Source organism: Hyaena hyaena, unplaced genomic scaffold, assembly GCF_003009895.1.
Source record: "Hyaena hyaena isolate Hyena2069 unplaced genomic scaffold, ASM300989v1 scaffold_123, whole genome shotgun sequence".
NCBI lineage: Eukaryota > Metazoa > Chordata > Mammalia > Carnivora > Hyaenidae > Hyaena > Hyaena hyaena.
The window spans coordinates 1,695,852-1,712,129 of NW_024080756.1; the positions used below are offsets into that span (position 1 = coordinate 1,695,852).

The 16,278-nt window shown below is 42.4% G+C and overlaps 1 protein-coding gene across 3 annotated transcripts in view; it reads right to left on the reverse strand.

The window, feature by feature from the left end:
• The window catches only part of SCML4 (Scm polycomb group protein like 4), a 107,768-nt gene that overhangs the window by 54,773 nt on the left and 36,717 nt on the right, over nt 1–16,278 (reverse strand). The gene's annotated exons all lie outside the window — the stretch shown is intronic.

A 16,278-nucleotide genomic window follows, 5' to 3' on the forward strand; every position in this document is an offset into this window, starting at 1 on the left:
GGCAAACATGTATCCCATTTGGTGTTTTTGGCCATACCTATCCTTTATTGGAGGGGCAGACCAAATACGAGAGAGCCAGGCACCACTAGGAGTTTTTATAGTGCCGGTGGGCTTCTGGAATCATTTCAAGGAGAGCAAATTTCCACAGGGCTATAATGAAGTAGGGAAGATACTGTCTAGGTGGAGAGAACAATAGATTCCCAGCTCCAAATGTAACTGATAGTGTCACCAGCAACAAGATGACTTTATCAATGTGTTCAACCTTGAAGTGATACAACAATAGTATTAGATAAATACAACTATTCCCTCCCGTACACTTCTGTCCCTTTGGTTGGGTTATAAATTGTTATGACCTTTATTTTTCCCATGAAAGAAATGTAACAATACAAATCAATTGTATTAAAGTTATGTCCCTTGGTTAAAATGTGGATAGAGATTTACCTACAGAGATGTGCATTTTAGCATGATTTAGAATTGCAAAAATAAAATGGTTGGAGCCCAAATAACAAGCAATAGAAGAATAGTTAACATATCCAGAATAAAACAATCACCTGGTCAAAGGCCTTTAATAATATTATTTCAATAACATGAGGTTGAGTAAAAAAGCATCTCATAAATTGCACGTAAAAATGATCTCCACTATGCAAAACTTTAGGTGGTGAAAAGATAAAAGGAAATATGGTAAAATAACATCAATGACAAAGATAGTCATTCTTGTCATTGCTGTTGATAATTGTTCACTATGGACACATCCTTTCTCCCAGACACCCCACATGCTATATATTCGTAGCATTAAAAATATTAATGACAGGGATGCTGTCTGACTTCAGCTCAGGTTATGATCTCATGGTTCATGAGCTCGAGCCTAACATCAGCCTCTGCACTGACAACTCGGAGCCTGCTTGAAATTCTCTCTTTCCCTGTTGTTGCCCCTCCCCCCTCTCAAAATAAACAAAACTTAAAAACAATACTAATGACAAGTTCCTTCAAGTAGAGTTGCCTAAATCTTGTAGCAAGAAGTAGTTGATCAACTCCAACCCAGAGAGCTCAGTGGTATCATTAGCTCACAGGTCAGATTCCCTTGGATGTTCAGAAATGTAATAAGTCAAACAGAACTTTAGAGTCTAACTCAGGGATGATGTTAGGTAACAAAACTCACTTCTGAGGATTATGGTAGCCAACAGTGGAAATAAGAAGCTTTTGTTCAAAAGGCTGCAGGAAAAATTAGGAAAGATGAAGGAAGCAGTCCCTACTCCCTGGTCTGGGCAGCATTGTAGGAACAAGATTGCTTTGCTCAGGAAGGAATATATCAAATAGTGGATATTTGCTATCCTAAAAGATGATGGGAAATTTGGGGCATGTTTTACAAATGTCTGTTCACTTTGTTAATTCTCTGAATATTAATGCTATTCCCTCAACAATATTGATTGCTCTTAGAAATATCATACTTAGCACATAGAATTTTAAAGCAAAAATTTGTTTAATGTTAGGTATTTCAGGTAGATAGACAAGCTGTTGAGGATGTCAATTTTCCTTGTTTTTGTGTAAGAAAAGTATCTTGTCTCATTGATTCCGAAATGCATACTTTTTTACACATTAACATCTCTGAAACCTCAATGCACCCTAAAAGCACTGTAAGCACATCAGAATTCCATAAGGAGCAATTTTTCTTTCCGGTGGTACATGAAAAAATGAGGTGTGATATTATCAAGGGCATCTTGGGGCACCTGGGTGGCTTGGTCAGTTGGGTGGCCGGCTTTGGCTCAAATCATGCTCTCGCCATTTGTGAGTTTGAGCCCCGTGTCGGACCCTGGGCTGACAGCTCAGAGCCTGAGGCCTGCTTCGGATTCTGTGTCTCCCTCTCTCTCTGCCCCTCCCTTGTTCATGCTCTGTCTCTCTCTCTCTCTCTCTCACTCTCTCTCAAGAATAAATGAATATTTTTTAAAAAGGGCATCTTACAGTCAATGAATTATAATCAATGAAGACAAACCCATCAACATGTGAACAAAGGGAATCATTCCATTTCTAGACTTAGTGTCAGCATTCCCCAGTGCCAACAAGTATCCCCAAACACTCATTTTCAAAAAAGAGGCTTCCCAAAACATTGAAAACCCACCAAAATTTATTCAATAAGATCTTTGCTGTGTAGAACTTGATTTGAGTCCCATTTTGAGCTATCATGATTAAATTTCTGATTCTTAACTTTTAGTTTAACTTTACAGATTTTGGAAACAGGATTTCTTTTTCTAGTCTAGGACAAGGTATTCTACCTTTCTACCTTGCCTCTAGTGATGAGGTCAGCGATGTATCTAACATTAAAATCAAAAGTCAATAAGAGAAAACCCAGGTCCAAAGAAGGCATGGAATCTGTTTCCTCCTGTTTTTGAAGGTTCAATTGGCTGCATTCCTTCCCTGGTGAATTGTGATTTTCTGCTAACTTAGACACTCCCTCACAAAAGTCTTCTTGCTGAATAGGTTTTGAAAAGTAAAGGAAGGGTAACTAATTAGCACATTATCCTAAGAATTTGTATCACTCAAAATTATGCTGAACTATCCCCAAATTTCTCAGTATGTTAGAAAAAAGCATTTCTAGAGAAAAGCCATCTTTTAAACTAAGCTTTTCTATTATTCTAATTCTCCTTCTCTACTGTGAGGAAAAAACAGGACTTATGCAACTTGCCACCTCCTTACTTCTACAGAAGTGCATCTATCTTAGGGTATGAAGGACCTTTCCTGAAAACTGAATCTGAGTAATGAATTTCATGCTAGTGGAGCAACAATGAACTATTACTATTTTTTTATTTTTTAATGTTTTTATTTCTTTTTAAGACAGACAGACAGAACGTGGGCAGAGGAGGGGTAGAGAGAGAGAGAGGGAGACGCAGAGTCTGACGCAGGCTTCAGGCTCCGAGCTATCAGCACAGAGCCTGACGCAGGGCTCGAACTCGCAGACTGAGATTATGACCTGACACAAACTTGGACACTTAACTGACTGGCCACATAGGTCCCTTACAGTGAACTATTATTGGTGGCATATGAGACACTGCAGTAATTGGAGAAACACTTGGAGATGGTTTATCCACTGATCAAGAAGATACTATTTTCCTTCTCACAAATCAATACAATATAAATATACAAGTAAATGCAATTTTAAGTAACAAGACTTTTAAAAACGGAAGAGTTTATTTTAATTATGGGGGATTTTCTGAAAGTCTCCTTGGAATAATTTTAAAGAGTTAGAGGAAAACACTTACAAAGTGGTATTTTAAAAACAGACCCAGACACTCTGGAAATGACGGTAACAATAGTTCAGGGTCCCCAAATATTTCCTTTTCCAAAACTAAGACATGAATCAAAAAAAAAAGTTATAATAACAAATGCTGAATACTTAATATTGGAAATAAGGAAAGGTCTTGGAATGCAGTAGATACAAGGCAGATGGGATTTTTTTTTTTTTTTTTTTTTAGGGAGGACCTAACTGTGGAAGATAGACAATGACAATTTATCAGATGTTTAATGAAAAGATCAAAACTAACAGAAAAGGGGAGCCCTGGGTGGCTCAGTTAGTTGAACCTCCAACTCCTGATTTTGGCTCAGGTCATGATCTCAGGTTTGGTGAGATTGAGCCCCACATTGGGCCCTATACTGACAACACAGAGCCTACTTGGGATTCTCTCTCTCTCTTTGCCCCTCCACTGCTCACATTCTCTGCCTCTCTCAAAATAAATGAATAAACATTAGAAAAACACTAATAGAAAAGGAAAATACTGAATGATATATTAACAGGCTGTCTTCCATAATGAGGAGGCTCTATGTTTCTTAAGAAAATTTCCTTAAGAATAAAGAACAGCAACAAATTCTAATGAAAATAATACACTCAAAAGCAAAGAGAAAAAATCCATCAGCATTTAGGCAGAGCAAATAGCTCATTTATAATGGGAAAAATAAACAGGCTAGCTTTCTGTGATACCATGAGCCAGAAAAACAGTGGAATCACCATAGTGACTTTTTTTTCCTGAAGTGTTTATAGTTGCCCAAATTCCTCCCACCACAGGGCCTTTGCATATGTAATTCCTTTTGCCTGGAATGCTCTTTCTTCTCCCTTGGTTTACTCCTCTCATTTTTCACCAGTTAGGTCACAGAAGGTTATTCGGACCTCTCATTTGATTTCCTGAGCTTAGAGTTCCTGAGCTGTGACACAAACCCACTGCATGTACATCATCCGCCATGGAACTTGGACAAAGGAAGCAGGTGGGAACATGAAGACAAACCACCTGCTGTGCCTCTGGCCTGGGATCCATCTTTCTTCTACCATATCCACGACATTGTGGTAGGCTGACCTGTTTGCTTGCAGAGGATAAAAATCTCAGACCCTTCACAGTTCTTCATGAAATTCAATAAGTAGAAGGTCTTACATGAAGAAAATAATATTTTTTAAAAATCCTACTTATGCCCTAAAATAAGATCCTCATGGATAAAAAAATGATTATTCTGTTATTAGACAGATGGTTATTTCTAACATATAATTTTCATCTAAATCATTCTATAAGTTAAGTGCAATAACATTAAAAATCCAAACAGATTTTAAGAAGGACAATGTTTCAGATTCTGTGTCTCCCTCTCTCTTTGACCCTCCCCTGCTCATGCTGTCTCTCTCACTCTCTCAGAAATAAATAAAACATTAAAAAAAAGAAAAGAAAAGAAGGACAAAACAAAGGCCAGTAGCGGAGACTTGCCCTCCTGGTTTTTAAAGTGTTTTATAAAGTATAACAACGGCAGCAGTAAGGTACAGGGATAAGCAATCAGACTGATGGTAAAGCTAGGCCAGAAATTAAACATACATTAAGTTTCTATTTGTTTGAAATTTAGGATCATTTGTTATATCAGTGAAGGAAATCTCAATAAATGAGTTCTGGAAAACTTAGAAATAAAGAAAATTTGGGGTGCCTGGGTGGCTCAGTTGGTTAAGTGTCCGACTTTGGCTCAGGTGATGAACACATGGTAGTGAGTCCAAGCCCCACGTTGGGCTCTGTGCTGACAGCTCAGAGCCTGGAGCCTGCTTCAGGTTCTGTGTCTCCCCCTCTCTCGTCCTTTTCCTGCTCATTCTCTCTCTCTCTCTCTCTCTCAAAAATAAATATTTTAAAACATTTAAAGAAATAAAGAAAAATTTAGCTATATTTGAGCAAAATTAATTTGAGAGATAGCTAAAACTAAAATAGACCTTAAAAAAAGAAACAAGAAGTACTGAAGACACAATTAAGGTCAACATTTTAATACGCTTGAAATGGAGTCAGACTTTCTAAGTATGTCGAGAAATTCAGGAAGCAGTTTGGAAATGGAAAGAGTAATAGACATGACTACATAAAACTCAAATGTTTTATACAGTAAAAGTAAAATCATGAAGAAGGGTAAAAACAAATGAAAATCTGAAAAACTATTTGCTACATATGGGACCAAAAAAAAGGTTAATTACAAAAAAAAACCTCCTTTAATTTATTAAAATAAAAATAAACACTGCAATAGAAAAATGGGCAAAGGACACAGATAATTCAGAAAGGAAGGAAGGAGGGAAGGAGGGAAGGAAGGAAGGAAGGAAGGAAAGAAGGAAGGAAGGAAGGGAGGGAGGGAGGAAGGAAGGGAGGAAGAGAGAGAGGGAAAAAGAAATGGTCAATTACCAAAAGAAAAGATTCTAAACTTTACTGGCAACCTCCCTCAAAAGTATATTGAGATATCGCTTATTGTTGATCAGACTGATAAATATGAAAAAACCAATTAATAATTGATGCTAGTGAGGAGTAGAGGAACAAGGAGTCCCATTTACTGTTGGTAAGGGTGGAAACTGGCTAACCTTTCTGTAGGACAGTTTGAAAATCTCTTAAAAACTTTCACATGCACATTTCCTAAACCAGTTGTATTACTCCTAAGGATTTGTCCTAAGAAGATCACCTGAGAAGAACACAAAGATATATGGCCAAGGATATTCTTTGCACATTGTTTATAATAGTGAAACACTGAAAGCAATCAAAATGTCTATAGAAACCACTTTAGTGAAGTAAATTATTTCACATTTATAAAACGGACATTTTGTGAATAAAATATTTCACACTCATATATTATCAATTTAAATGTATTTGTATACATAGAAAATTGCATTGAAGACTACAAAATAGCATATGTGCTATGATTCTATTTATATCTTTTTTATATAGAGAGATAAGTCTGCATGTGTTAAACATAGAAAGAGGTTTTGGAAAGATTATCATCAAAAGGCTGATAATAGTTGTCTCTGGGCAGAGAGATGTTGAAAGATTTTATTTCGCTGTCTTTGTACCATCCTGCATTGTTTGAATTTTTTAAACCACAAGCAGAAAAAACACTGTCAATAGAAAAATAAACAATGAGTGAATAATTCTTATTGTCTGGAAAGTTGCTGTTGTTTTTGTCGTTGTTGTTTGGAAATTTGTGCATCTTTAGACGGCCTTTCGTTTTCTTGTTTTCTAATGATTTTGGCTCTTGAGCTACAGAACTTCACCAGCCACTGCTCTAACATCCTAAACAAACTGTGACCAAAAAAAAGGACCTTATCACCAAAAATTAGCTCTTATTTCAGAGCTAATAAGAATGTCTAAACAGATGGTGGACAGGGCGAGAAAGTGAGCTGTCAAGAGAAACAGTGCATTCCCTGGACTGTCCTTGATACCTCCTCCCTCCAAACCCTGCCACTGAGGCACCCGGTGGCAGTTAAGTTACTGCCTTCCCTCAACAACTTCCCTCATCTACAAAGACCTTAAAAGACCTCAAATGCAGCCAAAGACATCCTTTCCACAGACACATAGCCCGATACAACCAAATATATACATCACTTGAGAACTTTCAAAATCTTGCAGGTGTTATATGATACCTCTGAATTTCTCTGCTTTCAATTACAGACTTCAGCAACTTGCAGGCTGCCTTAGTTCAGGTCAGATTTGGAAGCCATCATGGAGCAAAGAGCTTTAATAAACATAAAAGATTCTGTCCCTAGAGCAGCCTAATCATCAGGTCTATAAATCTTGCAGTTATACCCTATAAGCAGTTGTCAAACCGTGGCTTGACATGTTAAATGAAGTGATTTACTGCTGCTTTCCTAAATCTCTCTATTCTCATCAAAACAAGGCTTGCGTGGAATTATTACAACTGAACCAAGAGAAATTAATATCTGGTCTATGAATTTGGGGATGATATTTGACCTGTTAGCCTTGCAAACCTAATACATATAAACAAGGTCCTGGCATTTGGTGTTTCATCAGGGTAAAGAACAAAGAGTTGCCAAATCCAAAGCAGACACCGATAGCATGGGACCACTGAGTCACCTAACTTAATCCTGAGGCATCATTCATTCACTCATTTATTTCTTAATTCATCCAGTAAATATCTGATAAATATGTAGTGAGTGTAAAATACTGTGTTGCGCACTTGGGTTACAGATGACAGTAAATAAAGCACATCTCCTAAGATACTCACTAGGGACAGCAGGTAAATAAAGAGGCAATAATAACATATGAGATGGACAGTATGACGGAGGTTTCATGTGAAATGCTATAGGAACACCAGGAGGAAATAAATCAGTTCTTTTAACAGAGTTGGAAGGAATGGTGGCAGGAGAAATACAAAAAGGCAACATCAGAGCTAGGGTTTTCCCAGGCAGCATACGCTAAATGCGGTAGAGCAGGTGTGTGCAGGGTTGTTAGGCGGCACATGGACCAGGCTGGGCCAGCCAGACTGGAAGCAGGGTCCAGTCACTTCCTGACAGCTTTCTGTCACTTCTAAAAGCTTTGAGAGGAGGCGGTTAGAAAGATGTCTAAACTCCTAGTGGATTCTAAATTATTTCTTTCTGTTAACTGTATGGCATGGGTTCCTATTCTTGGTGTAACTCTCTCTCCATCATTTCAAAAGTACACCTGCAATCCTGTTTTCTCTCATTCTCAGGCACCGTACTGAATTCACCAGTAAGCTGGTATCTCTAGGGTCATTCTTTGACCAACAGCCCCGAACATACACACTCTCACCTCCACACCTTCACCTCCACACCTTCACGGGCTGCCTAGGTCCTGTACGTGCGGTGGTTTCCAGTGATGAGGATGTGCCTTGGCATCTCTCTAAAATTCAACCATTCTCCAAGGTCCTTACTCTCCTGCTTCGGAGACTTTCCTCCTCCACTCACCAACTCTCCCTTCTCTCGGCGCCTTCATCCGCCATTGTCTGCACTGCCAGCTGCAGCAGGCACCAATGGAATGATGGCTTATGTCGTTTTCTCATTGTTTCAAGCACATAAATGATTTCTGTGCATTCCTCAAGGCTAGGGGCCATGTTTCATATGTCACTCTACTCTTCACAGCAGCTGGTGCGATACCGCACCCACAGAGTGCACCTGGCACTGGCGGCGATATCGCTCACCACAGAGCCTGCCATCTCACGTAGGCTAACAGTCCACAGATAAGGTCAGAAGTACGTTTTCTTCTCTGTAAATTATGAATAGAAATATAGCAACATAATAGAACACTTTGATGGTCAATGAAACCTTCATACCGTAAGAGGGACAGTAATATAATCTGTTAAATGGAGAAAAGGAACTTCTTTATACACATTTTCCCCAATTCTGACACAAAAATTGGGTCAACAAAAGCCAGAGCCAACATTCATGTGTACTCACCCCCAGCATTCACATTTTACTTTCTGATACTATTCTCCACTTTACATAAAGCCAAGACTCCTTAAAGACAGCTGGTGCCATGTCATGGGGACAGAGAAAGGTTAGGATTAGCTTGAAACATCTTCTTGTTACCACCAGCACAGGATGATTTTAAGAATATCATGGGTGGTGCTCAGAGGACAAAGAAGCAAGTTATAATAATGTATGAATCAATAACAGCAACTATAACAGCAATGGTAATGTAATGAATTGAAATAATTGTGAAAAGCTAAGAGTGCCTTGTGATACTTAGAAACCAAAGATAAAATAAGTCAGGCAGAGAAGGACAAATATCATATGTTTGCACGTATAGGAGGATTAGGAGGAACTTGACGGAGGAACAAGGGGGAGAAGAAGGGGGGAAATGGTGGGGGAAAGGGAGAGAGGCAAACCACGAGAGACTCTCGAATGCTGACAAAAACTGAGGACTGATGGATGTGGGGGGGGGGAGGGGAGGATGGGCATGGAGGAGGGCACTTTGGGGATGAGCACTGAGTATTATGTGGAAACTAATTTGACAATAAACTATTTAAAAAAAAAAAAAAAAAAAAAAGAAACCAAAGATAAAGTTTACCAAACTCTAGTTGCAATCAATAGAAGAGTGGAGAGAATAAAATATAATTAATTTTTGTTGATTTTTTTCTAAATATGGGAGAGTTTGTTGATAGGTGTTTTATTCCATTAATTATGTACTGATATGCCCTTGTCTCTACCTGTCTAAATAGACAGGGTACAAAGAAACTGTAAATAAGACAACTTGTCTTGGAAAAATAGGAACTGATCCAGGTACAAAAAGGACCAGTTAGTCCAGTTGTCTCACATAACAACCAGGTAGAAAGCAGGTTCAACGGAATGTTCAAAGGTGATGCATCTGGTAAATGTCCTAAGAGTAGCTGTCATGCGCAGACTTGTTCCTTCGACCCCCTGAAAAGAGGCTTCTAGAGGTGCCTGGTACACGGAGGGAGACTTCAGGACGGCGATATCGCCTCCACAGGTAGAGGTCCCAAATCTGCTGTTGGGTAAGGTGCAGGGGACAAGGAGGGCAAGCAGTCATCTGCTGTGAGGGCAGACTCTAAAAGTCTGTGAAATCCACTCCACCCTTGGCTGAATTTATAAAAGGCCCTCCCTCCCACACACCAGAACCTTCACTGCACCCAGTAAGGGTGCAGCAGCCTGGGTGATAGAGAGCCTGGGTGATATATTTAAGGAGAGGGAGGAAAGGTACATAAAGCCAGAGCGGAGAATATGCACAGTGAAGTGGGGAGAACACCATTCCAACCTGTAAGATTTGGAAAAACTTTAGAGCATTTGAAACCTGAGAGGCAGGCAGACCAGCAATGAATAATTCATTGGCAGGATAGCTGCTCAGCTGTAGCCTAAATCTACCTCTTTTCTGGGACCCGCCAGCCCCCTCAGCCGGCACAAGAAGAGGAGAGAAGCTGCTTTTAACACCAGCACCACAATCGGGGCCCGCGAGCCTAGAGCGGCTTCCCAGAAGGTGAGCCCCAGAGAGAAAGGGGAAGCAGGTGCCAGGCCTGGGAGGGACTAGTTGCCACCTCCTTGTTTTGGATGCCCATATCTTTTCTTTAATCAAGTCCCACACACAGACAGGCCTTGCCACTTCAGGAGACATCCCTAAAGATGACCGCACTCTGGAGAATCCATGGGCTGGCCCTTGTCCGTCTTCCTCAGCAGGCTGCTGGCTGGATTTGCCCAATGGGAGGTGCTGGTCTGAGTTTGAAGGGTGGCGGTTGGCATGAGTGAAGCTAGGGAATTCTGGTTTCACTAAGTCTCTGCCAGAAACTTCTCCCCTGTGGCTTTAGCTCTGGCTAGGTTACCTGGTCTGCTTTCTGCAACACCACCTCCTTCCTCTCCTCCTCTAGCCTGGGGTAGGGGAGGGAAGCTAATTGTCCAGTCTCCTGTTCTGGCTCTTTCATCCCAGTGCAACCATTTCCCTGCATTAAATAGTCAGTGTCTTAAATACTAAAGAGATTTCCTAGTTAGACTCCAAGAAACATACATGGAAAAGGATGGTATCTGCCTGCCCTACAGTCATGGCAATTAATGACCAGACAGAATGGGAACTTTGTAAGAAAGCCTCCTTTGAGAATTCCCTATCTTTTCTTCTATCCCAAAGGATGGAGTCTGTCTACCTGTGGCCACACATGGGGTCATGCCTACATACAAACCCATGGGCTGTGAGATGAAACTGGTAGGAGAGAGGGGAGATAGAATGTTCCCTGCCATTGCTATGGTCAGCAGAATCATGGCTATGTAAAATGAGAGCAAATGACCTTCAAGATAAACGTTTAAATTTACACAGTAGCATGTATAGCATGCTATCACATGGTGGGTGAGGAAGACACATAAATATATGCACACATATGCATGCACAAATGCTTCTACATGTATACAATATCCCTGGAAACATTTAAAGGTGGTAGCAGTTGTCTCTCGGAGGTTCAGTGTGTGGGGTCTAGCGACTGGAGAGGGAAAGGGACTTTTCTCTGCACACTGTTTTCCACCTGCTGTATTTTGTGTATATTCTAAAATACAAAAACAAACAAATAAATGAAAATCTATGACCTCTTCCTCTAGAGAAGAGAGAGAGAACGGCTCTGCCATCTGCAGGCACTGACCAGACAGGGTCAGCCGCACCAGTATGTGGGCAGTAAGATGGGCCAGGTGCTCTGAACACTGGAAGGGCTGTAAAGCACAAGCAACATGTGACACGTGGGTGCCACACTCATCACTTGCCATGGTTGTGAGCATTTATTTTCACTGGACACCAGAACATCAAATAACCACAAAGACATGACTGATCAGACCAACAGCCACTTCAGTGGGTGCTCATAGTACATAAGGCATAGAACTAGGTGCTAGTGGAAATTACTATGGACTTAGAAGGCTGGCCTCCAGTCCTGGCTCAGCTCCTAATCAGCTGAGGGAAGGGGACAGGTCACTCAACCTCTCTGGGCCTCTGCCCCCTTGTCTGCACAGGTTTAGATCTCTAAACTCCCCACTGAGTACAACTGACAGATTCAATCAGTAAAGAGACAAGAAGCCCTTGTCCAATTCAGTTTCTTACTTACATAAACAGAAGAACAAGAGGAGTACCAACTCCCCCATGTCCCTTGTCCCTCAGGATGATACAGAAACAAAAGGGGCCAGATGACTGCATTATGAGAGGTATGGCACCTGCTGCCAAGGAGAGGTCTCAGAGTCTTTAGCTATACTCTGAAGGAGAGCCAAGCAAAAGCCCCATAGCTCATCAGCACCCAGGAGGCAATGAGAAACTGTCCTACAACAGCCTTCTGGGCAGATAAGGACCAGGAAGTGGCTCTTCCCATACTCTCATGCTCCAAGAGGGATTCTGCCTGGATTCACAAGGATTCTGCAGGGACTTAGATCAGCTGTGGTCACACCTTGCCTGCATGGCCTATGTGTAGATGTACAAGGTCTCCAAGGTGACATGATAGAGCCAGTCCCCCACATTCCCCTCCTGCTTTGAGAAGCCCACCACTTACTAGGGGAGAAGACATATATGTACATGATCGGACAGGAGAACAGTTCTGAAGCAACGCATATCCTCAGGATGAGGATGAAGATTCCAGAACATTCAGAGAGGAGGTCCTATGGTGCTGAGGTCCTTGGGGGTCACAGGATGATGAAGGGAAAGCCAGAGCTTGGGGCCTGCCAGCTCCTCTCCACCCCTCTCACCAGGTCTTTGCAGCGGGCACTCCCTGAGGGATCTTGTGCACCCTCCCCCTTCACTACTGACCTTAGAGGACATCCAAGCTGAAGGGCTCCCCTGTGTGCAGCCCCTGCAGTTTATCCCCAATTACTGGCTCATTCAGGGAGGCTTTCAGGGGCTTGAACAAAATCATGAAAGTGGCCTGCATCCAATCTGAATGAAAGGTAGAAAGAGAAGCCAAGGTGAGTTCGTCACAAAGGTTCTCCTCAGCTACCTCTACTTTGGGGCCTCCACTCACGGTTTTCTCTAAGGTTGGAGTCAGAATCAGGGAAGGGGTGTTTGCTGATCTTTTCTCTGCTTTTCTTTCTTTTTTTTTTTTTTTAATTTTTTATTTATTTCTAGGAGAGAGAGAGAGACAGCGTGAGCAGCGGAGGGTCAGAGAGAGAGAGGGAGTCACAGACTGAAACAGGCTCCAGGCTCTGAGCTGGCAGTCAGCACAGAGCCCGACGCGGGGCTCGAACCCAGGAATCGTGAGATCATGACCTAAGCGAAAGTCGGATGCTTAACTGACTAAGCCACCCAGGCGCCCCTTTTCTCTGCTTTTCAAGAGAACTCTATCTCTAGCCTCTCTTCAAAAAGTGTAAGCTTCTGCCTGGAATGTGAAGATGTCCCCCTTGGCCAGATGAAAAGGAATCGCCTTCAAAGACTAGTGTGCCTCAAGGAGATGGCTTCCCAAAGGGTCCTCCCCTACCACTCTGCCTGGACAGAAAGTTTCTACTCTGTATCCTCCTCTGTGGCTGTGACTGAACAATTTTTACCATAGTAACTCCAGCATGACATTTCACTTATTTGTATCCTTGTCCATCTCTCCCAATATACTTGAACTGCTTGAAGGAAATGCTATGCCTTGATCAATGTATTCTGCCTATTTCAGTGTCTGTCACATCTTAGGGATGTAACAAGTGTTTAGTGAATGAATGAATGAATGAATGAATGAATGATCAGCAACACAACCCCTCTTCCCTGACTCCTCTCACTCCCCAGCACTGAGGCAGCAGGATCCAGCCCAAAGCACTTGCCTCCACCAGGCTCAGCCCGGGCCTGATAGCCGCTTTCTAATGAAGCCACTCCAGCAAGACAGTGCACCACATGCTGCCAAGATGGGGCTTCATCTATTTCATCTCTATTAGTTTTTCCAACAACTCTGTGACATAAGCATTACTGCCCTTGATTTACAGATGACACTCTGAAACCCAAGGAAGTTGCATGAGCTTGCCTATTAGAGGGCAGAACTCAGATTCCACCCCAGGGCTCCTTGCACATCCCTACAGTTGCCTCCCAGGGTCAGCCCTGGATAGTATGTAAGGAGCTGCCAATGGGGCTGGTTAGGGGGACAGGAGAGAAACCTGACCCTCCAAGCCACATCACCACGTCCTATAGGACATAAAGAGATGGCACTGATACATGAAAGCCTAAGTGGCTAAGACAACCCAACCAACTTGCTGAGCCCGCGATGACTGGAGGGAGAGAAGAGTACATTTATTTATATGCCTACAACATATAGACCAACCCCAACTTTTAAAATGTTTATGTATTTATTTTGAGAGGGTGGGAAGGGGCAGAGAGAGAGGGAGAGAGAGAATCCCAAGCGGGCTCTGTGCAGAGAGTGCAGAAACTGACGTGGGGCTCGATCTCACAAACTGTGAGATTACGACCTGAGCAAAATCAAGAGTTAAGCCCAGACAAAATCAATAGTTAAGAATGCTTAACCGAATGCCTGAGACACCCAGGCAGCCCTAGACCAACCCAAATATTTTTAAGGGCTTGTTAAAGAGTAGTTGCTGGTAACAATAGGACAGCGCTTGCTGGAAGACACTTGTCTCAGCGAGGAGCTGGAGACAGCGGCTTTCTGTCAGTCGCAGAACCCACACCCAACTGTGTAAGGAAAGGCACTGGTTAGGGCAGCTACACGTATTTCTTTCTTTTTTCGCAAACCACTGCTTCCTGTTTTGTTCTCTATTCGTACTTTACGTTTAGTTTTGAGAAAGCACTCGTGGTTTGGTGTTCTGGTTGTTTCTAGTTCAGTCTTTATCTACAAAGCAAACTCTCTTTTCAAAATGATTTTCTGTAATGTAAACCAACTGTAGACCTAGATTCTTTTCAAAAAGTTAGTTAAGAAAAATTCTTAAAGCTTTAACAGTAAAACAATTAGATTCAAATAGCACAAATCACAACTCTCCAAGTCGATGCCTCATGGTGGGAATCCATTCACCAGTCTTGGAGATTTGTGAATTCCCCAAGGTTTCCTGAGGCAGTAACCTTTCTATCACAAATATTTTCACGCAAATTTCCAGGCACAAAGCTGTTCACACTGAAGAACAGCAATGCGGAACAATAATATTTTCATTATAATGCTCTCCACAAAACATTAAGTGTCTAAGACACACTGTTAGTGCTATGAAATGAGGGTAGCAAGTTGTTTGCCTTCAAAGAACTCACTGTCTAAGAAAGTTGCACACTCTGGACCCATGTATGTAAGATGCACGGTCAACAGAAAACAAATATGAAAACAACCCAGGAATCAACATTCCCACCTCTTGTGCAAGTCAACGAGAGATAGATGCATTTTAGAGATGAAAGACAAGAGCAAATGCAGATTACCCTGAGACTGATTTTATTCCTCAGTGTTTGGTAAATGAGAGCTTTGCTTCCTCAATAGATAGGAGCATGTTTCTGTGGTTGAGGGGCCAGTGAGGGGCGCAGGTGATCAGGCACCAGCAAGCAGGGAGCAGGAGAGCCAGCTTTGAATCACAGTAGGAAGTAAGTAGAGTGACAGTGTGACTCTGGGGCATCAGTGTCCTGATCATACCACCAGGCTGCCATGAGGATCGGATGAGAAAATGACCATGAGAACCCATCATAATCTGAAGAGCCCTGAACAGACATGAATTACTGCTGTTGCCAGGCAAATAATTCTTTTCTTTGATTCCTTCTGCAAAGAAAAGATTGCCAATAGGAACTCTATTTCCCAACCAACCTGTTTTCAGGGTCCCCAAAGACAGCACATAACAAAAGCATTCATTTTTATCTACCACGCTGAAGAAATATACCCAAATGCATCCGGAGAACACCACACTCCTTGTCTCACCCTGCAGGGCATCATAGAGCCCTGTCTCCCATCTAGATTATACCCAGCTCCTGGCATTGGGGCTGCTGACACGCTGGCATTGGGAGGTTCTACAGCTCTCTAGAAAGCTATGAGGCTTAGAGGTGGGGTGGGTCACCATGCATCACCTGCACATGCAGTCACCACACGCTGATTCACTCTCCCCCCTTATTTCACAAAGAAAAATCCTAGGGTCTTCAAATACTAGGAGTGCAAACTATCAGCTGGTCTGCGAAGAAAAGGAATGAAGGGCAGGGAGGGCTGGAGCAAGGGAACTTGCTCCAGATGGTTTTCCTCTAGCCAAAAGGAAGGAAAACAAAATGCAGTCCTAATTTGCCTCTGACCACCGAGGACCACAAAGGATTCTCGGTTGTCCTGTTAAGTGCGGTCACAGCATCCTCCAATCCCAGACATGGTAAGCAGGTCACTGCTTCTCTGACCAATGTCCCCCAAAGGCTACACTTACACAAACTGGTGGCCCCATGGGCTTCATGGCACTACAAGACCAGGGTCAAAAAGCAACTTCTTGGGGCGCCCGGGTGGCTTAGTCGGTTAAGCGTCCGACTTTCGCTCAGGTCATGATCTCGCGGTTCGTGGGTTCGAGCCCCGCGTCGGGCTCTGTGCTGACTGCCAGCTCAGAGCCTGGAGCCTGTTTCAGTCTGTGACTCCCTCTCTCTCTGACCCTCC